Below are 25257 nucleotides of genomic sequence, written 5' to 3'. Positions count from 1 at the left end.
ACTGTGCTTATGGTGTGTTATCATAGGTCAGGTGGCTCAAAAACCCTATCAAAAATGAAACACGATTGTGTTATTGATGCATTCTTGTTGCATTTTCAGGGCTAGTAAATATCATAAAAACACAGTCCAGATGCATTTCTTCATTCATGTTTTTGATGCTTTCCAGTGCATTTTGCCCCAGAGCTTTACCTTAAATGGGGATGTGTGTTCGGGATTAGTTTTATTGCATTCCAATAGAGTTCAGTGCAGAAGAAAAAAAAAAAAAAAAATGCAGAATATTCTACTTTTTTCCCTGCAACTGGAACTGACTGCAATAACATTGGATACCACATAGCCCGCTATCCATGCATTTCTGATGCCGAATAAAAAACGCACTGGACTGCATATGGTGTGAACCGGCAGCAAGCAAGATTTTTAAACACCACAATGGAAGTGCAATGGACCAATGAAGACATACATAGAATTTAAAGGGATACATTTTTCTTGCGGTAAAGGTACCTATAATGGCTGAAAAAAAACAATTCATATTCACTTAAATTCATGATATTAATTAAAAAGTCGAATTATATATATATATATATATATATATATATATATATATATATATATATATATATATATATTTGGCACCAATATAGTCGGTGCACCTCTACCGGAAATAATTTTTACTAACGTTGTAGCAAGTCACGGACAACGAGCAAGGCATAACAGCTACTCTTTATGGAGAGATCTGGGGTCTATAAGACCCCAAACCCCTCATCTGCAATTGCAATTGAAAGTATTAAAAACATCAAGATCTGTGTTTTTGAATACTTTTTTTTTTTTTTTTTTTTTTTAAACTGGTGTCTTTAGGAAGCCAGTAATCCGGAAGTGATGCAATGACATCGCTTCCAGGATACTAGATCAGAGACCTGAATAAAGCCGGTCTGCTTTGTTCGGGTCTTCGGCCAGCCGGCGGACAACCACTTGACGCAATTATCGGTAAGTTTGTGACTAATGTTTCAAAAAAAGTGAATATTGGCCACACTGATAATTGGTCGACCCCTTACAAGGTATAGTTCTATAATGGATATGGGCTGAAAGGGCGCACTCTTGGGTTTAATTTGAGGGTATGTATATCCAAATTGGAGGAAGGGTTTAGGAATTAAAGCTCTTAAGATTAGCCACCCCCACCCCATTTTTCTAGGGACCAAAAGTAATTAGATAATTGAATCAAAAGCCGTTTCATGGCCAGGTGTGGGCTACTCCATTATTCCTGAGTCAATTAAGCAGGTAAAAGGCCTGGAATTGATTCTAAAGCCTCATACACACGGTCGGACTTTGTACAAACTTTTCCGTGGACTTTTGTACAAAGGGCGTGGTCCACAAGTTTGTATTGCATACACACGGTCTGACTTTGACAACAAACACGAACGTAGTGACATCACAACGTACTGACGCCACTTCAAAAGAGGACGTTCAATGACTCCAGCGCCACCTTTGGTCAACTTCTGTATTGTAGTTTGATCTTTTGCTTTGGTTCTGAGCATGCGTGTTTGTACCTTGTACAAAAGTCCGATGCTTTTGCATACACACGGTCGGACTTTGCTCCATCGGACTTTTGTTGCCAGAAAGTTTGTCCGTTCGCACAGCCAACAAAAGTCCGATGAAAACAGAAAAAGTTTGTCCGATGGAGCGTACACACAGTCGGATGTTGCTCCAAAACAGCTAATTTGCATGTTTGTTGTCAAAAAGTCCGACCGTGTGTACGGGCCTTTAGACTCCATACACACACACACAGTTAAGATTTTCTGCTAATTTTTGTCTTCAGATTTACCAAAACCATGTAGTGCAAGGGCCTGCCTGATTGCATACAAATTGAAACTCATATATAATATTATATATACACACACACAGAAAAAGGTCTGATGGTTTTCCCAACGGAATTCTGCTCAAGCTGTCTTGCCTACACGCGGTCACACCAAATTCTGACTGCCAAGAACACTGACGTACAACACGTACGACGGGACTAGAAAAAGGAAGTTCAATAGCCAGTAGCCAATAGCTTCCATCTCGTAGTTGAATCTGAGCATGCGTGATTTTTTGCGCATTGGAATTGCATACACACAATCGAAACTTCCAACAGAAAGTTTTTCTGTCTGGAAAATTGAGAACATGCTCTCAAATTATTACTGGCGGGAATTCGGCCAGCTAAATTCCGATGAAGCCTACAGTACACATGGTTGCATTTTCCCATGAAAAGCTCTCATCTGTCTTTTGCTGGCTGAAATTCCAATCGCGTGTATGCGGCATTAAGGTTTGCCTTTGTATTATATGGTTATGGTAAATCAGAAGACAAAATCTGCAAATAAAAAAAAAAAAAAAAATCGAATAGTGTGTATGAGCTCTTATGTGGTATTTGCATTCGGAATCTATTGCTGTGAACTTACATCATGCATTCAAAGGAGCTGCCCATGCAAGTGAAACGGCCATTGTAAAGCTTCAAAAACTAAACAAATCCATGGGATAGCAGCATTATTAGGAGCGGCCAAATCACTAGTTGGTACATTCTGAGGAAAGAAGAACGCACTGGTGAGCTCAGCAACATAAAAAGGCCTGGACTTCCACGAATGACAAGAATGGTGGATGATCGCAGGATCCTCTCTATGGTAAAGAAAAATCCATTCACAACATCAAGACAAGTGAAGTACACTCTCCAGGAGGTGGGTGTATTATTGTCAAAGTCTAAAATCAAGAGAAAACGTCACGAGAGCAAATACAGAGTGTTCACCACAAGGTGCAAACCATTCATAAGCCAGACCAGTTCTGGAAAAGCATTCTTTGGATGGATGGATGGATGGAACTAAGATTACTCTGTACCAGAATCACGGGAAGAAAAAGTGTGGGGAAGGCTTGGAACAGCTCATGATCCAAAGCAGACAACGTCCTCTGTAAAACACGATGGAGGCAGTGTGATGGCATGGGCAGGCATGGCTTCCAGTGGCACTGGGTCATTGGTGTTTATTGATGATGTGACAGAAGACGGAAGACTGAAGCAGCCGGATGAATTCTGCAGTGTTTAGAGATATAGTATCAGCTCAGATTCAGCCAAATGCAGCAAAGTTGATTGGATGGCACTTCACAGTACAGATGGACAATAATCCAAAAACATGCTGCAAAAGTAACCCAGGAGCTTTTGAAGGAAAAGAAGTGAAATATTATGCAATGGCTGAATCAATCACCTGATCTCAACCCAATTGTGCACACATTTCACTTGCTGAAGGCAAAACAAGAAAGGCAGAAAGACCCACAAAGTAAAACTGAAAGTTAGAGCCTGGCAAAGCATCAATAAGGAGGAAACCCAGACTTTAGTAACATCCATGGGTTCCAGATTGCAGTCATTTCCAGTAAAGGATTCTCAACAAAATATAAAAAATTAACATTTTATTTATGATATTCATCTGTCCAATTACATTTGAGCCCCTGAAAATGTGTGTGGGGGGGGGGGGGGGGGGGTGAACTGTATAAAAATGGTTGCAGTTACTAAAATTCTCCTGTCCCACCAGGAGCCCCGAGCGACCACCTGACACGTCCGTTGGCTGGCTGAAGACCCAAACAAAGCAGATCGGCTTTGTTCAGGTCTCGGATCTAGTATCCCGAAAGCAATGTCATGACATCACTTCTGGATTACTGGCATCCTAAAGGCCCCAGTTTTAAAAAGTAGAAAAGTATTATATATATAAAAAAAAAAAAAAAAAAAAAAAAAAAACGCAGATCTTGACGTTTTTGAATAATTTCAACTGCAGAGGTAGGGTTTGGTGTCTTATAGACCCCAGATCCCTCCATAATGAATACCTGTTACTGCCACAAATGAAATTTACATTCCTGATAAAAAATAAAATTAAAAAGGATCATGTAAACATAAAAAGTTTAAATCTACAGAATATCGGCATCTGATATCAGCCTGAAAGGCAGCCGGAAAAAAATTAATCGGTATCGTATCGGCCCTGAAAAAACTATATCGGTTGACCCCTAACAGGAATGCACTGGAACACATTAAAAATGCACCGGACCCCAGTACAGCAAAAGGAAAGAAGCATCTGGAAGGCATCAAAAACACTGGAATGCGTCAAAAATGCATTAAAAAAAAAAACGCGCTTGCAAAAACGTATCCGGAACAGATCTGGAATGCGTTTTTGTGACGTGAACAAGCCCTTTCTTCAAACCACAAGAAGGCACTCCAGATCCCTTCCGGGTGCGTTTCTGCATGCATGTTTTCAACACATTGTGTTTTTAATGCATTTCCAGAGGCAATTTTTCCTATTTTTTTCTGTGTTTTCACTGTGCTAAGGTCCGGTGCGTTTTTCATGTGTTCCAGTGCGTTTTTGAAGCGGTTCTACATTTTTCTGGAACTGGAGAGCCCTGGAACTGACCACACTGGTGTGAACTATGCCAATGGAAACCATATTATTATCTACTTTCCATGTGTGTTTTTGAAACAGGGAAAAAAAATAAATAAATAAATAAATAAAAAAAACACATGCACTGGACTGCATATGGTGTGAACTGGCCCTTAATCCATCAGGTCCAATAAAGGCATAGTACCGAGAATATTTTTTTTTTTTTTTTTTTTTATGATAAAATATATACATAGTTGTGCTCATAAGTTTACATACCCTGGCAGAATTAAATTTCTTGGCCATCTTTTAGAGAATATGAATAATAACATGACATTTTTTTCACTCATGGTTACTGTTTGGCTAAAGCCATTTATTATCAATCAACTGTGTTTACTCTTTTTAAAATCATAAACACAACAGAAACTACCCAAATGATCAAAAGTTTACATACCCTGGCGATTTTGGCCTGATAACATGCACACAAGTTGACACAAAGGGGTTTGAATGGCTATTAAAAGGTAACCATCCTCACCTGTGATCTGTTTGCTTGTAATTGTGTGTTTATAAAAGGTCAATGAGTTTCTGGACTCCTGACAGACCCTTGCATCTTTCATCCAGTGCTGCACTGACGTTTCTGGATTCTGAGTCATGGGAAAGTAAAAGAATTGGCAAACGATCTGTGGGAAAAGCTAGTTGAACTGCATAAAACAGGAAAGGGATATAAAAAAAATATATATACAAGGAATTGAGAATGTCAATCAGCAGTGTTCAGACTCTAATCAAGTGTAAAATGAGGTGTTCTGTTGAAACCAAACCACGGTCAGGTAGACCAACTAAAATGTCATTCACGGCTGTCAGGAAAATTGTTTGAGATGCAAAGAAAAACCCACAAATAACTTCAGGTGAAATACAGGACTCTCTGAAAACATGCGGTGTGGCTGTTTTAAGATGCACAATAAGAAGGCACTTGAAAAAAGATGGGCTGCATGGTCGAGTCGCCAGAAGAAAGCCATTACTATGTGAATGGCTCAAAATATCCCGACTTACAATATGCCAAACAGCAGAGACAAGCCTCAAACCTTCTGGCACAAAGTCATTTGGAGTGATGAGAAAAAATAAATAAAAATGTAGCTTTTTGGCCACAACCATAAACGCTACATTTGGAGAGTCAACAAGGCCTATGATGAAAGGTCCACCATTCCTACTGTGAAACACGGAGGTGGATCGCTGATGTTTTGGGGGATGTGTGAGCTACAAAGACACAGGAAAATTTGGTCAAAATTGATGGCAAGATGAATGCAGTATGTTATCACAAAATACTGGAGAAACGTTTGCATTCATCAGCCAGGAAGCTGTACAAGGGACGTACTTGGACATTCCAACATGACAATCCAAAAAACAAGGCCAAGTCTACCTGTCATTGGCTACAGCAGAATAAAGTGAAGGTTCTGGAGTGGCCATCTCTGTCTCCTGACCTCAATATCATTGAGCCCCTCTGGGGAGATCTCAAACATGCAGTTCATGGAAGACAGCCCAAGAATTTACAGGAACCGGAGGCTTTTTGCCAAGAGGAATGGGCAGCTTTACCATCTGAGAAGATAAAGAGCCTCATCCACAAATACCACAAAAGACTTCAAGCTGTCATTGATGTTAAAAAGGGCAATACACGGCATTAAAGAGGAAGTAAACCCTGATGAGTTTACTTCCTCTTTCATTCCCTGCAAAGGCAAAGCATAATGGACTACTATGCATCGCATAGTAGCCCATTATGTGTCACTTACCTGACACAGGAGCCAGCAAACTCGCCGCTGTCCCCTGTAGTCCTCTGCATCCATCTTGTGGGTGGGGTCTCGCAGCTCCGCCGCTGTCATTCGGCGAAGCCACGATGACGTCACTCCCGCGCATGCGCACGGGAGCCGACACGCGCGGAAGCTCCATCGCTGAGAAAGCCGCGCTCAGTACGCCTGCACGCCGCTGTCTACGGCGTTTTCGGGCAAATATCTCCTAAACCATATAGGTTTAGGAGATATTGCTTGGACCTACAGATAAGCCTTAATCTAGGCTTACCTGTAGGTCAAAGTGGTTTGTAAGGGTTTACAACCACTTTAAGAACCGGGGTATGTAAACTTTTGATCAGGGTCATTTGTGATTATGATTTAAAAAGAGTAAACACATATGATTGATAATAAATGGGTTCAGCCAAACACTAAGAGCCGGTTCACAATGAGGCAGCACGACTGCCTCAGGCGACATGCACACGACAGCAGCGGCAACTTGCAAAACGACTTCTATATAGAAGTCAATGCAAGTCGGCTCAAGTCACCCCCAAAGTAGTACCTTTTTCTAAGTCGGAGTTACTTGGGTCGCTCCTATTAGAACAGTTCCATTGTACAGAACGGGGCGCGACTTGTCAGGCGGCTAAGTCGTCCCAGCGTGAACTGGCTCTAACCATGAGTGGAAAAAGTTTGGCTGCAGGAAAAAGCAAAACGCGGCACGTTTTTGGCTTTTATAGAGCTGAGTTTAGGAGCTTTGGCAAAAAAAACAAAAAAACAAACACACACCACCAAAAATTCATAAACCCAATTTTAGGAGCTGCCAGTGTGGGCTAGTGTGTACATGAAGCGTAAGGCTCCAATCACACCTGCATATTAAAAAAAAAAAAAAAATCCCTAAAAACTTGTTTTGCGTTTGTGGTGCCATTCAATGTTAACCCTGGTTCACACCAATGCAGCTTTAAAGTTGTGCTACTTCAGTGCAATTTCATAGCCAACTAGCAGTGTGATTTCATGTGCAGCTTGCTGACATCCGGGCACGTTAATAGATGTCAATGCAAGTCACACTTGAATCGCACAGAAATTGTGCAGGAACCTTTTTCTGAGTTGCAGCAATTTGAACTATTCCATTGCTGCAAATGGGGTACGAATTTCAACTGTCAAGTAGCATGACAAGTTACACTGGTGTGAACCAGGATTGAATGGCACCTCAAATGCAAGATGTGTGTTTTGCCATGTATAAAGACACACCAAAACGCACAGTAAAAAAGCTGCATGAGCTACGTTTTCGCATTTGGTACACGTAGGGCAGCCTATTAGAACAACAATTGCAGGAATGTCGAGCAAAAAAAAAAAAAAAAAAAACATGCACAAATAAAAGCGTGCGTAAAAAGCAAAAAAAAAGAAAAAGGGAGGTGAGAATGGGACCCGTGTTTTCATATTTTACATGGGCCGTGTGTGTGTGTGTGTGTGTGTGTGTGTTCTATGGGGGTTAACACATGGTGCATGGACATTGTGGATGTGCATACACACAGTATATGGATTCTATAGGTGCATAGATGAACTACATACAGGCCCTGTATACACCCACAAACCTTTAGTTGTGTATATAGCATACACGGGTCTGAATATACACACACTGTCCATAGGTGTGTATGTCCACATATACTATAAATGGGCCCGGTATATACACATTTATACATAGGGGTGTGTATACTATTTATGGGTCCAAATTATACACTCATTGGCCACTTTATTAGCAACACCTGTTCAATTGCTTGGCAACAAATTGCTAATCAGCCAATCACACAGCAGCAACTCAATACATTTAGGCATCTAGACATGGCGAAGACAACTTGCTGAAGTGTAAACCAAGCATCAGAATGGAGAAGAAAGAGGATCTAAAGCAGAGTTCCACCCAAAATTGGAACTTCCACTTAATCGCTTCCTCCAACCCCTCAGGTGTCACATTTGGCACCTTTCAGGGTGAGGAAACAGAACGGAAACCTGTTTTTGACAGGTCACCTGCCCCACAGCTCGATCTCCGGGAAGTCCGCACCCCTCCTCCTTCCTCCATACGCTGAGCATGCACATTTGGCTTCACGGCCAGGTTCCCTTACCTAGAACGGTGGCTGCACCCAACAGTCGATCTGAAGATCAGCTGGGGTGCAAACATCGCAGGCTTCCAGGACAGGTAAAAGTAAGCAGCTACAGTATCTGTAGCTGCTGCCTTTTAATTTCACCCCCAAGACAGAACACAGCTTTACGGGACTTTAACCACTGGGCACTTAAATAGAGGTCGACCGATATTTGCAGTTTTTTAATTAATCGGCATCGGCTGATTGAGCTGATAAAAAGGCCGATTTAGAACAGCGCGACTTGGAAATGACTTCTGTAATAGAAGTCAGTGCAAGTTGCCTGAGTCTTCATAGAAAGGCCTCATGCACACGAGACGCAGGTGAAAACTCTGCTCAAAAAAAGCTGAAACGCGCGTTTTGCCGCGTTTGCATGACGCGTTTAGGCGCGTTTGCGTTTATAAAGATAACATCATGTAGACCCTCCCCAAGCTCTCAAAAGCATGTTTTTTTAACTATTTATGCTATTTTGATCAGAGTGAGAAGCAGCAGCATAGAGAGCATTTGTACACTTGCATTTGCCTCTCTTTCTGTGGTATATATTTTGAAATGGATCCCATATTGAATACATGTCAGGAAATGCTCCTGATGTTGCTCTTGAGACAGCAACGTCGTCGCAAATTTCGTGAGAGGTCCAGAGTCAGAGCTCATCGATATTGGACACATCCGTTGATGGGACAGCGAATGTCCGTTGGATATTTCACAAACATGTATGTGCAGCTGTGTACCTACCCCGACAAGTTTAATTTTAGCCGGATGTCCATTGTCACATTTGATTTGCTCTTAGAAAAAGTACGACCCGGTCTGACATTCGTGGACACCAATATGAGAAACAGTGTGTCACCAGAGGAACGTCTGTTGGTAACGATCAGGTATGTGTATATATTTATAAAACATATTTATCCATAGATGTACAAATGAATTTTTTTCTCTGTCCTTTATTTAAAAAAAAAAAAAATGTCTATTTATAGCAAATTATCCAATTTTTTTAAATATCTAAAATTTTCTTGTGGCAATTTTTAACATGTTTTCATTATTTCTAATATAAAACAATATTAAAATAGTTAATTATTTATTTTTTAATCTTAATATATGTTTTTATTCATTTTTTCTAGTTTCAAATTGTTTTATTTAAAAGCAAATCTATGTTAATTAGATTTTTTATAATTGTTTTAAATTTATTTGGCCAATTTTTTAATATATTTTTAACATGTTGTAGTGCTAGATCCACAGTATCTGCATACCAAATTTGGGGTTCCTGGCAATAATTGGCCCCAAGATATGGGCCCCCAAATTCGGGTCACAAAATGTCATTCTCTGATGCAGAAAAGTGCATGACATTTTGTGACCCGACTTTGGGGCCCCCTATCTCGGGTCACAAAATGTCATTCTCAGATCATATTTCAGGTCCAAAAAATTGGGTTCCTTTAAAAACGCATATAAACGCAAACGGGCGCCGCGTTTTGCGTCTGAAACGTGGAAATTTTTGCGTCTGAACCCATTTTTTTGCTTCTGGAAAAACGAGGTTAAACGCAACTGCATAAAAACGGCAAAAAACTAGACTGTGTGCATGGACACATAGGATAACATTGAATGAGTTCAGGGGCAGTTGAAAAAAGTGTCCAACTGCATCTGAACATGCGTTTAACTGCGTCTCGTGTGCATGAGGCCAAAGACTTTCCTCCTCTCTGGGCAGTCAGCCAAGAAAAAGAGCAAAAAGACACAATGTTTACACTTGAATGAATGAACTCATCTCTGTGTGTAGAAGTTCTCAGTTTAACCATTTATAAACTAAATATTTTCCGACACTTGTTGCTTACAAGTAAAAGTCCTGTATTTTCTGCCAGAAAATCACTTAGACCCCCAAAAAATTTTATATATTTTTTAGCAGAGATCCTAGGGAATAAAATAGCGGTTGTTGCAACATTTTATGTCACACGGCATTTGCGCAGAGGGCTTTCAAATGCATTTTTTGGGGGGAAAAAAAAATACACTAAATGATTTAAAAAAAAAAAAAAAAAAAAAAAAAAAAAAAAAGAAAAAAAAAAAAAAAAAAAACCTAAAACAGTAAGGGCCGGTTCACACTGCGACGCGAGGCGAGGCGACACGGCTCGCCTCGCCTCCGCAAGTCGCCCCCATTCTGTACAATGGAACCGTTCTGAGAGCAGCGACTCGAGTCGCTCCGACTCAGAAAAAAGGTTCCTGTACTACTTTGGGGCGACTTCTGGGGGGGACTAGCATGGACTTCTATACAGAAGTCCTCTGCAAGTCGCCGCTGAGGTCCGTGCAGGTCGCGGCGAGGCAAGTCAGAGACGCCTCGCCGCGCATCGCTGTGTGCACCGGCCCTAAAGTTAGCCCATTTTTTTTCGTCCAAAAGTTTTAACTACCAGTGTTGCGGAGTATGGGGAGAGTATTGGCACTGAGCAGCCATCTCTCCGCCTCTCACTGTACCAATCTGTACAGAGAGGGGAGGGAGAAACCGGTGTCATGACATGTAGCTGGTTTGTTTACATGTGATCGCTCCGTCATTTGACAGATCGATCAAATGGTAAACGGCCGCTACCAGCGATCCGTGATGCGCCAGGTCTTCCGGACCCAGCAGTCACGGATGTTTGCGGGAGCACACCCCAGGGGGCACGCGAGAGCAACATTCTGGGAGGACATCCACCCAGAAAAACACAACCGCGTTGTTGCCTTCTTTCAGCTATGGCACAGTCAGCAAGTGGTTAAACATGCCATAGTTGTTGGACCACACACACCTATTTCTCGAGTTTACAGACAATGGTCCAAAAACGAAAATATCCAGTGAGCAGAAGTTGTGTGGAAGAAAATGCCTTGTTGATGGCAGAGGAGAATGGGCAGACAGTAACTCAAACCCCTCGTTATAACCAAGGTATGCAGAATACCATCTCTGAACGCACAACATTGAAACTTGAAGCAGATGGGCTGCAGCAGCAGAAGACCACAGCGGGTCAGCTAAGAACAGAAAACTGAGGCTACAATTCACACACACACACTCACCAAAATTGGACAATAGAAGATTGGAAAAACATTGCCTGGTCTGAAGAATCTCGATTTCAGTTGAGACATTTTAGATGGTCGGGTCAGAATTTGGTGTAAACAACATGAAGGCATGGATCCATCCTGCCTTGTATCAATGGTTCTGGCTGGTGGTGGTGTAATGGTGGGGGGGATATTTTATTGGCACACTTTGGGCCCCTTGGTACCAATTGAGCATCGTTTAAACCCCACGGCCTACCCGAGTATTGTTTCTGACCATGTTCATCCCTTTATGACTACAGTGTCCCCATCTTCTGATGGCTCCTTCCAGCAGGATGATGCACCATCTCACAAAGATCAAATCATCTCACCACTGATTTCTTGAACATGACAATGAGGTCACTGTACTCCAATGGCTTCCACCGTCACAGGATCTCAATCCAATAGATAACCTTTGGGATGTGGTGGAATGGGAGATCTGCATATGTATGTCCATAAAGACATGGATGAGCAAGTACAGGGTGGAGGAACTTGACTGTCCTGCACAGAGTCCTGACCTCAACCCGATAGAACACCTTTGGGATGAATTACAGTGGAGACTGCGAGCCAGGACATCTCGTCCAACATCAGTGCCTGACCTCACAAATGCACTTCTGGAAGAATGGCCAAACATTCCCATAGACACACTCCTAAACCTGGTGGACGGCCTTCCCAGAAGAGTTGAAGCTGCTATAGCTGCAAAGGATGGGCCAACTCAATATTGAACCCTACGGACCAATGCTTGTCATACACTATATGAAAAATTGTCTGAAATTTGGTAATTTAGACAGTTTGTTCATTTTTCAGCCAATTAATGGGCAAAAAAAAAACAATAATCGTTGGGATGCTTTTGAGCTGAAAAAACAAAGGACAAGTTTGGAGATTTTCTGCCGAATGAACAATAAATTGAAAGGTTAATGGTGTTTCTCATCCAAACTGTCTGCACTGGGTATATGCAAGAATTTTTCTAGCCACTGAATGATCAGTTATTACATGGTGGCACTATCATTTGCTCGCACGGTCGTTTTTCAAAAATGGGGTTTGGCCGATTCTTCGTATAGTGTATGGCCAGCATAAGGCTGGGATGCCATTAAAGTTCATGTGTGTGTAAAGGCAGATGTCCCAATACTTTTGACAACATAATGTATATTCATGCTATAGGCGTGTATACACAAAAACCAAAGACCCTGCATATCTTCACACACACCCTATAGTTACAAGCACATGCTGTGCGAACCCTGTATTTTTAGGTCCTATAACTGTAAAACACACAACGTATAGACCTTTTATATAGACATCCATCCTATGGGTATGAGCCCTTTTGTGTACTTCCAGCATGTGTTCTGCATATACACATCCTATACACAGGTGGGCCCTGTATTTATTTGTCATATAGGTGAACGCAGTGTGGTCCCTGTATATACACATTCACCATATCAGTGTGTGGGCCCTGTATGTCTATATATCTGTGTATACACATTCCATAGGGGTTTAAGCCCCATGTACATGTATACATCCTATAGACAGGTACACCTGGTGTAGGCCCAGTAGGTATACATCCTATAGATGTGTAGGACATGTGTGTATACATCCTTTGGGTATGCATACACACCATATGAACACAGTGGTAGGCCCCATGTATGTACACACACATTCCTCCCCCATAGGTGTACACAGTGGTAGGTCCCGTGTATACACACACATTCCTCCCCCCCATAGGTGTACATAGTGGTAGGTCCCGTGTATATACACACACACACACACACACATTCTTCCCCCCCATATGTGTACATAGTGGTAGGTCCCGTGTATACACACATTCCTCCCCCATAGGTGTACATAGTGGTAGGTCCCGTGTATACACACACACACACACATTCCTCCTCCTCCTCCCCCCCATAGGTGTACATAGTGGTAGGTCCCATGTATACACACACATTCCTCCTCCTCCTCCCCCCCATAGGTGTACATAGTGGTAGGTCCCGTGTATATACACACACATTGCTCCTCCTCCCCCCCATAGGTGTACATAGTGGTAGGTCCCGTGTATACACACACATTGCTCCTCCTCCCCCCCATAGGTGTACATAGTGGTAGGTCCCGTGTATACACACACATTGCTCCTCCTCCCCCCCCATAGGTGTACATAGTGGTAGGTCCCGTGTATACACACACATTGCTCCTCCTCCCCCCCCATAGGTGTACATAGTGGTAGGTCCCGTGTATACACACACATTGCTCCTCCTCCCCCCCCATAGGTGTACATAGTGGTAGGTCCCGTGTATACACACACATTGCTCCTCCCCCCCATAGGTGTACATAGTGGTAGGTCCCGTGTATACACACACATTGCTCCTCCCCCCCATAGGTGTACATAGTGGTAGGTCCCGTGTATACACATTCCTCCCCCCCCCCCCCATAGGTGTACATAGTAGTAGGTCCCGTGTGTATACACACACATTTCCCCCCCCCCCCCCATAGGTGTACATAGTAGTAGGTCCCGTGTGTATACACACATTCCCCCCCCCCCCCCCATAGGTGTACATAGTAGTAGGTCCCGTGTGTATACACACATTCCCCCCCCCATAGGTGTACATAGTAGTAGGTCCCGTGTGTATACACACATTCCTCCCCCCCCCATAGGTGTACATAGTAGTAGGTCCCGTGTGTATACACACATTCCTCCTCCCCCCCATAGGTGTACACAGTGGTAGGTCCCGTGTATACACACACATTGCTCCTCCCCCCCATAGGTGTACACAGTGGTAGGTCCCGTGTATACACACACATTGCTCCTCCCCCCATAGGTGTACACAGTGGTAGGTCCCGTGTATACACACACATTGCTCCTCCCCCCCATAGGTGTACACAGTGGTAGGTCCCGTGTATACACACACATTGCTCCTTCTCCCCCCCAATAGGTGTACATAGTGGTAGGTCCCGTGTAAACACACACATTCCTCCTCCTCCCCCCCCCATAGGTGTACATAGTGGTAGGTCCCGTATATACACACATTCCTCCCCCCATAGGTGTACATAGGTGTAGGTCCCATGTATACACACATTCCTCCTTCCCCCCATAGGTGTACATAGTGGTAGGTCCCGTATATACACACACACATTCCTCCCCCCATAGGTGTACATAGTGGTAGGTCCCGTATATACACACACATTCCTCCCCCCCATAGGTGTACATAGTGGTAGGTCCCGTATATACACACACACATTCCTCCCCCCATAGGTGTACATAGTGATAGGTCCCGTATATACACACACACATTCCTCCCCCCATAGGTGTACATAGTGATAGGTCCCGTATATACACACATTCCTCCCCCCCATATGTGTACATTGTGCTAGGTCCCGTGTGTACACACATTCCTATCCCCTCCCCCATAGGTGTACACACAGTGGTAGGCCCTGTGGACGTGTACGGCTCCTATAGGTGTGTACACAGCACAGGGAGTACTGCTGGCGGCAGGAAGTGGTTCTGCCCCCTGCTGGTGGGGTAAATAGCTGTGTACTGGGGGGAGGGGCGGGTGGAATGACCCCTCCCCCACCCGGGTCCGCCGCTCACCTGCCAGTCTAGGCTCCGTGCGGCCTACAGGAGCAACCGGCCGTTTGTCTCCTTCCCCGGACTCCTCCCGTCGCTCCGCTCTCCCGGGGCGGCCTTCTCACCGGGCCCGGCTCCCCCACTACCTCGCTTCACTGGCGGGAGGAGGAGGGCTGCCGCCGATTGTTTGTGTCCCACAATGCACCGCGCCCCGGACACCAGGGGAGGGGCCACCGCCCGTGACGCGCGGCCCTGGGCGGAGACCGTCTGCTGCCGCCGGTTACCTGGAGACCCGCAACATGGTGAAGGAGCGGCCCGCCCCTCGTGACTGGGACAGCCCCCCCGTGCCCCGCCCACTCTGAGTGAGACACACGGCCGCCTGTCTCGTCTTTCTGCCCGCCCTCACAGCTACTAGTAGAAGTCTGTTCGGGGTTGGACTTCCCGCCAATACTGGCCAATAGTAGTCCCGGGACCGTGTACTGAGGTAAAGCGCCGCCTCTACCGCTCTGTGTGCAATGGTACTTCCTCCTGTGCTATCCGGGGTGTCAGGAGCTGTAACCCCTAGCAACGAGAAACCCAGAGTAGTGTCCATACCCGTCACCACACAGAAAGTCACTTCCCTCACCAATCCCCATACAGAAAGACATTACCATCACCATACAGAAAGACACTACTCTCACCAATCACCATACAGAAAGACCCTACCCTCACCAATCACCATACAGAAAGACACTACCCTCACCATACAGACATGCACTGCTTCCACCAATTACCGTACAGAAAGACACTACCCTCACCAATCACCATGCAGACAGTAACTGCTCCCACCAATCACATGTAGCGACCATAACCCTTGCAGGGCGGCCTTGACTTATTGGGCTTACCGGCTACCTCCGCTTGGTTTGTAATTCCACGTCTAGGGGTTCCCAGGGTTGATACCCAACAACTTGAACGCTGACACCAATAAAGTCCTTTTGAAAGGTTTTATTTTGCAGGGGTAACTTCCAACAACAGTCTCTTAGGGAACAGAGGGCATGGGTGAAGAACTCAGGCACCTTGAACTGCAGGTCTAGCGAAGTCTAATTCCACCCAGAGAGTAGCCACTCGCAGCTGGGTACTTCAAAGCTGAACAGATCTCTAGCCAGAGATCATGGCAGTCAGCACATTGACTCAAAACTTGAACAATCCTATGAACATGGACAAGTCGTGACTAAGGGTGAACAGGAACCTTTTTCCTCAGTACCTGGAATGTTTCCCGTCTCCTCAATGGTACTGGAAAAACGTGAATTTGTCAATGTCCTTCCCAACTCAGTAACCAGGCACTTCTCAGGATGCCACTTGTCGGCCCTCCTCCGAAGAGTCCTCCCCCGGTCATTTCCATGAGCTGTGGTGCCCCTCCAAGCTGAGGGCACACCCGGACACCTTGAATCCTCCCTCAGTTACTGCGCCTCGGACCAACCGGTTCCGAAACTCGGGAACAGACAGATCCCTACCCCAGACCAGGCAGGTATATCGAGGGCATCTAACAGGAACATGTTGCGGGATGTCGAACACCCCATGACCGGGACCCCTCACAGGGCTGCCCTGGAACCAGAACAGATCACACGGTCCTCACAAACTCCTCTCCTCTACCACATGACCCACACCTCTTAAGTACCCCTTCCCAGACTCCTCAGCGGGCCCCTGCACTCCCACTGATTGGTTTCCGAGAAGGCTTATACCTAAAACATCCAACCAGACCTGGTTCTAGCCTGTCATATGCACCTTATTGTTCATATGACCAGGCAGAACTTCTAACACAGCCCGGCCAGACTGAAGTTAAGGCCAACCTATGTAATTAACCCTCAGAACCCCTACTGTTCTGAGACAAAAACTAAATTTAAATGCGTATGACATTTTGTCCAAAATGCCATCCGCTACACACCATACAGAGAGCCACTTCCCCCACCAATCACCATACAGAGAGCCACTGCCCCCACCAATCATCATACAGAGAGTCACTGCCCCCACCAATCACCATACAGAGAGTCACTGCTCCCACCAATCACCATACAGAGAGCCACTGCCCCCACCAATCACCATACAGAGAGCCCCTGCCTCCACCAATCACCATACAGAATGCCACTGCCCCCACCAATCACCATAAAGACAGTCACTGCCCCCACCAATCACCATACAGAGAGTCACTACTCCCACCAATCACCAAGCAGAGATCCACTGCCCCCCACCAATCACTATACAGAGAGTCACTACTCCCACCAATCACCATACAGAGAGTCACTGCCCATACCAATCACCATACAGAGAGCCACTGCCCCCACTAATCACCATACAGAGAGTCATTACTCCCACCAATCACCATACAGAGAGTCACTGCCTCCACCAATCACCATACAGAGAATCGCTACTCCCCACCAATCGCCATACAGAGAGTCACTGCTTTCACTAATCACCATACAGAGAGCCACTGCCCCCACCACTCACCATACAGAGAGTCACTACTCCCACCAATCACCATACAGAGAGCCACTGCCTCCACCAATCGCCATACATAGTCACTACTCCCACCAATCACCATACAGAGAGTCACTGCCTCCACCAATCACCATACAGAGAGCCACTGCCCCCACCAATCACCATACAGAGAGTCACTACTCCCACCAATCACCATACAGAGAGTCACTGCCCCCACCAATCACCATACAGAGAGCCACTACTCACACCAATCGCCATACACACAGTCACTGCCCCACCAATCACCATACAGACAGTCACTGCCCCACCAATCACCATACAGACAGATACTGCCCCCACCAATCACCATACAGAGAGTCACTACTCCCACACCAATCACCATACAGAGAGCCACTGCCTCCACCAATCCCCATACAGAGAGCCAATGCCCCCACCAATCAGAGAGCCACTACTCCCACCAATCACCATACAGAGAGTCACTGCCTCCACCAATCACCATACAGAGAGCCAATGCCCCCACCAATCAGAGAGCCACTACTCCCACCAATCACCATACAGACAGTCACTGCCTCCACCAATCACCATACAGAGAGTCACTACTCCCACTAATCACCATACAGAGAATCACTGCCTCCACCAATCACCATACAGAGAGCCACTGCCTCCACCAATCGCCATACATAGTCACTACTCCCACCAATCACCATACAGAGAGTCACTGCCTCCACCAATCACCATACAGAGAGCCACTGCCCCCACCAATCACCATACAGAGAGTCACTACTCCCACCAATCACCATACAGAGAGTCACTGCCCCCACCAATCACCATACAGAGAGCCACTACTCACACCAATCGCCATACAGAGAGTCACTGCCTCCACCAATCACCATACAGAGAGTTACTACTCCCACCAATCACCATACAGAGAGCCACTGCCCCCACCAATCACCATACAGAGAGCCACTGCTCCCACCAATCACCATACACACAGTCACTGCCCCACCAATCACCATACAGACAGTCACTGCCCCACCAATCACCATACAGACAGATACTGCCCCCACCAATCACCATACAGAGAGTCACTACTCCCACACCAATCACCATACAGAGAGCCACTGCCTCCACCAATCCCCATACAGAGAGCCAATGCCCCCACCAATCAGAGAGCCACTACTCCCACCAATCACCATACAGAGAGTCACTGCCTCCACCAATCACCATACAGAGAGCCAATGCCCCCACCAATCAGAGAGCCACTACTCCCACCAATCACCATACAGACAGTCACTGCCTCCACCAATCACCATACAGAGAGTCACTACTCCCACTAATCACCATACAGAGAATCACTGCCTCCACCAATCACCATACAGAGAGCCACTGCCTCCACCAATCGCCATACATAGTCACTACTCCCACCAATCACCATACAGAGAGTCACTGCCTCCACCAATCACCATACAGAGAGCCACTGCCCCCACCAATCACCATACAGAGAGTCACTACTCCCACCAATCACCATACAGAGAGTCACTGCCCCCACCAATCACCATACAGAGAGCCACTACTCACACCAATCGCCATACAGAGAGTCACTGCCTCCACCAATCACCATACAGAGAGTTACTACTCCCACCAATCACCATACAGAGAGCCACTGCCCCCACCAATCACCATACAGAGAGCCACTGCTCCCACCAATCACCATACACACAGTCACTGCCCCACCAATCACCATACAGACAGTCACTGCCCCACCAATCACCATACAGACAGATACTGCCCCCACCAATCACCATACAGAGAGTCACTACTCCCACACCAATCACCATACAGAGAGCCACTGCCTCCACCAATCCCCATACAGAGAGCCAATGCCCCCACCAATCAGAGAGCCACTACTCCCACCAATCACCATACAGAGAGTCACTGCCTCCACCAATCACCATACAGAGAGCCAATGCCCCCACCAATCAGAGAGCCACTACTCCCACCAATCACCATACAGACAGTCACTGCCTCCACCAATCACCATACAGAGAGTCACTACTCCCACTAATCACCATACAGAGAATCACTGCCTCCACCAATCACCATACAGAGAGCCACTGCCTCCACCAATCGCCATACATAGTCACTACTCCCACCAATCACCATACAGAGAGTCACTGCCTCCACCAATCACCATACAGAGAGCCACTGCCCCCACCAATCACCATACAGAGAGTCACTACTCCCACCAATCACCATACAGAGAGTCACTGCCCCCACCAATCACCATACAGAGAGCCACTACTCACACCAATCGCCATACAGAGAGTCACTGACTCCACCAATCACCATACAGAGAGTTACTACTCCCACCAATCACCATACAGAGAGCCACTGCCCCCACCAATCACCATACAGACAGATACTGCCCCCACCAATCACCATACAGAGAGTCACTACTCCCACACCAATCACCATACAGAGAGCCACTGCCTCCACCAATCCCCATACAGAGAGCCAATGCCCCCACCAATCAGAGAGCCACTACTCCCACCAATCACCATACAGAGAGTCACTGCCTCCACCAATCACCATACAGAGAGCCAATGCCCCCACCAATCAGAGAGCCACTACTCCCACCAATCACCATACAGTCACTGCCTCCACCAATCACCATACAGAGAGTCACTACTCCCACTAATCACCATACAGAGAATCACTGCCTCCACCAATCACCATACAGAGAGCCACTGCCCCCAACAATCACCATACAGTGAGTCACTACTCCCACCAATCACCATACAGAGTCACCGCCCACCAACAATCACCATACAGAGAGTCACTACTCCCATCAATCACCATACAGAGTCACTACTCCCATCAATCACCATACAGTGAGTCACTGCCCCCAACAATCACCATACAGAGAGTCACTACTCCCATCAGTCACCATACAGAGAGTCACTGCCTCCACCAATCACCATACAGAGAGCCACTGCCCCACCAATCACCATACAGAGAGTCACTGCCTCCACCAATCAACATACAGACAGTCACTGCCCCCACCAGTCACTACTGCTCACTGACAGACCTCATATATATGTAAATGTAAGGAACCCCCATATCACTGCTATACATTCTTCTCTATGTGCTTTCAATGTTTATATGTTATAATGTTTTAATTCTATATGTACATTATATATCTCTCTGTAAGTCTTTTACCTCACACACATAGCTCCCAACTGTCCCTGATTTGGAGCAATGTCCCTCTTCCCTCTTCATTTGTCCCTCATTTTGGTCTGATCCATATAGTTGTATATAAAATGCACTTTTTATCTTTATCTTACTTTTATCTTTTTTATCTTTTCCCAGTGCTAAACCTTTCATCTGATTTCTAAATTGCTGCATTTGTAAATTTTAAAAGCCAATATAAAAGAATATTAGTGGTAGAAAAAAGCCCTTGTGGATTTAATTAAAAATTTTTTCGGTTAATTCTCCTTTAAGGGGGCATGGCAGGGGGCGTGTCCTATGCCTACATACGTTTGCTAGTAGGTGTCCCTCATTCCCATCTCAATATGTTGGCAGGTATGCACACATTCTTTTTATAAGTACATTGCCTCAATTTATATATATATATATATATATATATATATATATATATATATATATATATATATATATATATATATATATATATATATATATATATATAGTACTCTATATGTCCATTATCTCACATTATATTATCCTGCTATAAATACATTACCTCACATTATATATCCTCTATTTGTCTTTTACCTCATCTTATATATCGTCTACAGCATATGTATATTACCTCACTTTATATAGCTTCTATATGTGCATTGCCTAACATTATGTATCCACTATGTGTATGTTAGCTCACATTATAATATCCCACTACACATACATTACTTCACATAATAATATGCCACTATATGTCCATTACCTCACATTATATATACATATGTATACACAACCTCAAAATTATATCTCACTATATTTACATTACCTCACATTATATATCCCACTATATCTCACAAAAGTAAGTACACTCCTCACATTTTTGTAATTATTTTATTCTATCTTTTCATGTGACAACACTGAAGAAATGACACTTGTCTACAATGTAAAGTAGTGAGTGTACAGCTTGTATAACAGTGTATATTTGCTCTTCCCTCAAAATAACTCAACACACAACCATAAATGTCTAAACTGGTGGCAACAAAAGTGAGTACATCCCTAAGTGAAAATGTCCAAATTGGACCCAATTAGCCATTTTCCCTCCCCGGTTTCATGTGACCCGTTAGTGTTACAAGGTCTCAGGTGTGAATGGGGAGCAGGTGTGTTAAATTTGGTGTTATCGCTCTCACTCTCTCATACTGGTCACTGGAAGTTTAATATGGTAACTCATGGCAAAGAACTCTCTGAGGATCCGAAAAAAAAAGAATTGTTGCTCTACATAAAGATAGCATAGGCCAGGGATGGTGAACCTTGGCAACCCAGATGTTTTGGAACTACATTTCCCATCATGCTCAACCACACTGCAGAGTGCATGAGCATCATGAGAAATGTAGTGCCAAGGTTCACCATCACTGGCCTAGGCTATAAAGAAGATTGCCAAGACCCTGAAACTGAGCTGCAGCATGGTGGCCAAGACCATACAGCGGTTTAACAGGACAGGTTCTACTCAGAACAGGCCTCGCCATGGTCCACCAAAGAGGATGGGTGCACATGCTCAGTGCCATATCCAGAGGTTGTCTTTGGGAAATAGACGTATAAGGGGGGGGGGGGGGGTGCAGGGGGTTTGAGGAATGGTGAAAGTGATTTTAAAACAAAAATCCCACAGTCAGTTAAAATCCCTCACCATGAATCGTCTACTGCTGCAAACTCATATATTCATTCTTCATTAACAAATTACTGCTATTTCCTCTCCTACCTCTTTGGTAAAAAAAAGAGAAGGTTCAACAATGTAAATGGTACTTTGTTTACATTTGCGATGACTGCGATTGGTCATCACAGTGTAGCCCTCTTTTGGTAGGGGTTATGAGAAATGTCCCTCCCCAAACAAGGTATTTCACTAAACCTGTACAGTACTGTAAGTAAATAGGAGAACCAGAACCGTCACTTAAAGTGGATGTAAACCTGATTCATGAAATTTCACCTGGGCACATATATCTGTAGTGCTTACTTATCTCTCTCCAAAGCCCTGAGTCCCATGTCTTTCTGCTGTTTCGTTCCTTTGTAATCAGCATGATAACTTCTGAAAGTTCTCCGACATGGGATAAAGGCAGCCTGAGATTTGTGTTGGGGTGGGTGCTAGAAATAGATTGGCAGAGAGCTTATCTTATCACAGCACAGCTCTGAAAGTCTCTGTCTATGTGGAGTGGGGGTGTATGCCTTTCCTCCAATCAGCTGATACACAGTGTAAGCCAAGACTACACTCCCAGTGCTGAACTCTAAAGCCCCATACACACTATCAGATTTTCTGCTGGTTTTTGTCTTCAGATTTACCAAAACCATGTAGTGCAAGGATCTGCCTAATTGCATACAAATTGAAACGCCTAAGTTTTGACCTCATATTATATGGTTATATATTTCTCGTCACTCCTATATCACCAGATACCTGATGGTAAGAGGCGGTGGACAGCCCATTGTTCCCAAAATGGCACTATCATGGGAAACACAGTCTGAGATGTCTCAGCAAAAACACGACAGCTCCACACTGCTGCCCAATGCAGCGGCTTCTGAATGGTCTGAAACAGCAGAGCTGGAGTCTCTTATACCCATACCGGTGATTCCCTGCATAGACCCATGTTCATCGAACCCCTGGAGTCCACACAGTCAGGAGCACATTGCTGAACCAGATATCCAACAGCTTATCCCGGCTCTCCCCACTAAAGAGGATATACAGAAGCTGCTGGGCAGTCTGACTGGTACTCTACGTGAAGAGATAGAAGAGGTTCACTCTAAAACAGTTGCAGTGGACCACAAACTGCTCCATCTAGAAACTCAGCAATCTGCGTCCGACGCAGGCATTGATGCTATGGAAGAAAGGCTACAAAATTAGAGCTGCATGATTTTGGCTAAAATGAGAATCACAATTTTTTTGCTTAGAATAAAGATCACGATTCTCTCATGATTTTGACTGTGTAACATCTTCTTTCACATCATACAAAAAAAAAAATTGGACTAACTTTAATGTTTTTAGTTTTTTTTTTAATTCATGTATTTAAAAAAAAAAAATGCGTTTGAAAGACTGCTGCGCAAATACGGTGTGACATAAAATATTGCATCAACCACCATTTTATTTTCTAGGGTCTCTGCTAAAAAAAGAAAATATAACATGTTTGGGTGTTCCAAGTAATTTTCTTGCAGAAAAAAAAGATTTTTACTTGTAAGCAACAAATGTCAGAAAAGGTTTGGTCTTTAAATGGTTAAACTTCCTTCATTTACATGCAGAAGTTCTTTCCAAAACAAAAAAATACTTTGTTTCTACTTATTCAGTGTTGTGATTAAACTTGGCAGGCTGCCAAGTGCACTCTCTGCACTTGTTAGAAAAAGCAGACTCCTGGATTTTCGGGTTTGACAGGTTCGGCCGAACTTCACAAAAAAGTTCAAGTTCAGGACCCGAACTTGACCCCGAACCCCATTGAAGTCAATGGGGACCCAAACTTTTGAGGACTAAAATGGCTCTAAAAAAGTAATAGAAAGGGCTAGAGGGCTGCAAATGGCAGCAAAATGAGGTTAAGAGCATGCCAAGTGCTCTGCAAACAAATGTGGATAGGGAAATAACTTAAAATAACATAAAATACATAAAAATAAAAAATAATAATCTTGACCTAGGAGGACGAGGTCCATATGGAGTAGGGGGTTGAGGTGGCAGTGTAGGTGGAAGCAGCGGTGAAGGAGGATGAGGTAGCCAACACTGGTTTTTGTTTTTAATTTTTTTGTTTTTAATTAGGGTACACCCTAAAAGAGTGACAAAGATCAAAAATACAACAATGGCTGGGTAAGGCCGGTATACAGTACATCTCTATTCTGCACAAGGTATGGACAAGTCCTGTGGGATCCGTGCCTGGTTCATTTTAATGAACGTGAGATTGTCCACATTGGCTCTGGACAGGCGGCTGTGCTTGTCTGTGATAACGCCCCCTGCCGTGCTAAATATATGTTCAGATAATACACTGGCTGCAGGGCAGGCCAGCACCTCCAAGGTGTAAAGGGCTAGTTCAGGCCATGTGCCCAATTTGGAGACCCAGAAGTTGAAAGGGGCAGACCCATCATTCAATACGTGTAGGTGTGTGCACACATACTGCTCCACCATGTTGGTGAAATGCTGCCTCCTGCTAAGATGTTCCATATCAGCTGGTGGTGCTGGTTGTTGTGGCATGCTGACAAAGCTTTTCCACATTTCGTCCATGCTAACCCTGCCTTCTGAGGTGCTGGCGGTGCCCCGGCTGCTTTGGCGACCTCTTCCTCCTCCTCTGCCTTCGACTTGTGCTTCCACTGTGCCCCCACTGTCAGGTGGGAATGCCACCAGCAGCGCATCTACCAGCGTGCACTTGTACTCGCGCATCTTACGATCATGCTCCAGTGAGGGAATTAAGAACGGTACGTTGTCCTTGTAATGGGGATCCAGCAGTGTGGCCACTCAGTAATCAGCACCAGTTAGAATGTGGGCAACACGGTGGTCGTTGCGGAAGACACTGCAGCATGTAATCGCTCATGTGTGCCAGGCTGCCCCGAGGCAATCGAAAAGCTGTCCTCTGTAGGAGGTGTATCGTCTGTGTCCTCTGTATCCCCCCAGCCACGCACCAGTGATGGCCATGAGCTGGTCTGGGTACCACCCTGCCGTGAACATGGTTCCTCCTCCTCCATCTCCTCCT

At 44.9% G+C, this 25257-nt stretch overlaps 1 protein-coding gene and 1 long non-coding RNA gene across 4 annotated transcripts in view; one reads left to right on the top strand and one right to left on the bottom strand.

Moving 5' to 3' along the window:
• The window catches only part of ZBTB44 (zinc finger and BTB domain containing 44), a 135145-nt gene extending 120032 nt beyond the window's left edge, over positions 1 to 15113 (bottom strand). For 2 of the 3 annotated variants that reach the window (XM_077457873.1, XM_077457874.1), the window contains exon 1: positions 14903 to 15112. The gene's annotated coding sequence lies outside the window, so the exon portion shown is untranslated. Of the gene's footprint in view, positions 1 to 14902 lie in introns of all 3 variants that reach the window. The other variant, XM_077457875.1, reaches the window with a different exon arrangement.
• On the top strand, positions 14956 to 23510 carry LOC143934336 (uncharacterized). Its single transcript, XR_013263249.1, has 2 exons — positions 14956 to 15362; positions 22991 to 23510. It is a non-coding gene; the product is annotated as an uncharacterized LOC143934336 (long non-coding RNA).
• Positions 23511 to 25257: the final 1747 nt, after the last annotated feature.

This window comes from Lithobates pipiens, unplaced genomic scaffold (assembly GCF_037356315.1).
Source record: "Lithobates pipiens isolate NorthernLeopardFrog02 unplaced genomic scaffold, aLitPip1_a1.2 Scaffold_27, whole genome shotgun sequence".
Taxonomy (NCBI): Eukaryota; Metazoa; Chordata; class Amphibia; order Anura; family Ranidae; genus Lithobates; species Lithobates pipiens.
This window is presented reverse-complemented; position numbering and strand designations above follow the sequence as displayed.